The following is a 2,107-nucleotide window of genomic DNA, read 5'->3' on the forward strand; positions in this document are numbered from 1 at the left end:
ACTGATGTACTTGCTACATTTAATGTTGTCCTTGCATTGATGAGACCTATATCTGTAGTTACAACCGCTGCAAATTTAGTTTTGCCAATCAAAACATCATTTTTAGTAGAAACAAAGTCAACTTCTTCCTCCCCATCCATCATCCCATCTTCATTTTCATAACGTGCTAATTTCATCCCTCCAAGAGTGGCCGCTTGACTATGGTTACAAGCTCATTCGACCTAGCCAAATCTCTCAATACCTCGGATTCCCTTTGGGGATAGCTCTCATGGAGACACAAAAGTTTGAGATTTAGCCCCCTTCCAATGGGTTTGTGTGGAGGGATCATCATTGTCAATGCCATGATCAACACGGCTCCCTACATTGTGGCAACTGCATCCTTCTCAATGCTTGTTGGGGTTCATTGGAAAAACACGTCACTTGTACCTGACAAACCAACTGATGTACTTGCTACATTTAATGTTGTCCTTGCATTGATGAGACCTATATATGTAGTTACAACCACTGCAAATTTAGTTTTGCCAATCAAAACATCATTTTTAGTAGAAACAAAGTCAACTTCTTCCTCCCCATCCATCATCCCATCTTCATTTTCATAACGTGCTCGAGATAACAAGTCTACCACCAGATTCTCTCTTCTTGCAATATGCTGAAATTTAGGTTTAAAAATTTTGTATGCAATCCACTGAAGCATAGCAATATCCAAGGCAACACAATTGGTAATCATACCCAATACCAACAAACAATCAATCTCAATGACTACATGAGCACCCATAAAATATACCTCATCACATTTAAGGGCTCATTCAATCAATACTTTAGCACCCCTATGTGGTAAGACAAATGTTTAAAAATGATACTTATCCATTAAATGAGATGAATGGGATAACCATAAGAAAACCAATGGCAAAGAAAAGAATCAAATTATTCAAGAGACGAAAATCTCCTACCTATGAGTTGCTAGAACTAGATGAAAACAGTGATCATGATACAAGGGTTAGAAAGGAAGATGAAGAAGCAAAGGATATGGTTGTAGAGGATGAGAAATTTGAATGTGATAACTAGGACTTTTGTACATACCAAAGGTTTCCAAATTGCTATCATAAACCAACACCTAATCCCCATCTTGTATGGTTCTTAGCCTTAATCTATATCTTTTGTTAAACCGTTTCTTGTTTTGTATCCTTGCTGCCACACCAGACTTCATATGGGAATACGTAAACATTGAAAACTGGCACTTGATCTCCCGGGATCTCTATGAGGCAAGAAGTAATGATGGGCTTGGCCTAGAGACGTTATCGTATTATGAAAGGGCATTTGGCTACCCTCCAAGGTGGATTTCACGAGTGAGGATGAAATCAAGGATAGCTTCGGTCTCAATCAGCATGTACTTGATGGATTTAGCCAGATCATAGCCAACAAGAAGGAAAAGTGGCCTACAGTCTAGATCGCCACCAAAACCCCCAAAGGGAGAATGCTCCTCACAACTAAAGGCAACCCCCTCCATGAAACAAAAAGAAGGCCAGACTTGGAGATCAAGAGGAATGACAGCTGCAAGAAGCCTAAAAATCAATCTTCCCCAAAGATCACTAGAAAGCTTGGACAACGCGCACTCAAAAAGTATGGACCAGTACCCATCCAACAAACTCAATACTTTATTGTGGAAATTTAGTTCTAAAAAGCTGAGTACTAAGGACATATTGAGCAAGTTCACAAAGGTATCCCCTTGGTGCCCTATGTGCTACACGGCCAAGGAAACCATCCCACATGCCCTTTGGCACTACCCTGCAACCCAAACAATACGACAGAGTCAAGACATGGACACAAAGGGCTGGCCTCAACTCCAATGTTAGATTAAAGACAGCACTCTGGTGTAACAAGGGCAAGCTAGATAAAGAATCTCTGAAACTTTGGAACATCATTAGAGCTTTGTGCTTAAGAGCAATATGGAGAAACAGAAATAAGTTAGCAATGGCCAAGGAGACCAGAATCCAATCTGAGTCCTCCGTGGCCAATCTAGTGAAAGAGATTCTAGTTTTTCTTAGGAAGTTTAGGAATAAAGCCCATATCTTTAAAATTGGTTACAAACTCTTAAAGAGGATCCTTG

This window comes from Lygodium microphyllum, chromosome 4, assembly GCF_053477565.2.
Source record: "Lygodium microphyllum isolate KBCC chromosome 4, Lygodium_microphyllum_v1.1.10, whole genome shotgun sequence".
NCBI lineage: Eukaryota > Viridiplantae > Streptophyta > Polypodiopsida > Schizaeales > Lygodiaceae > Lygodium > Lygodium microphyllum.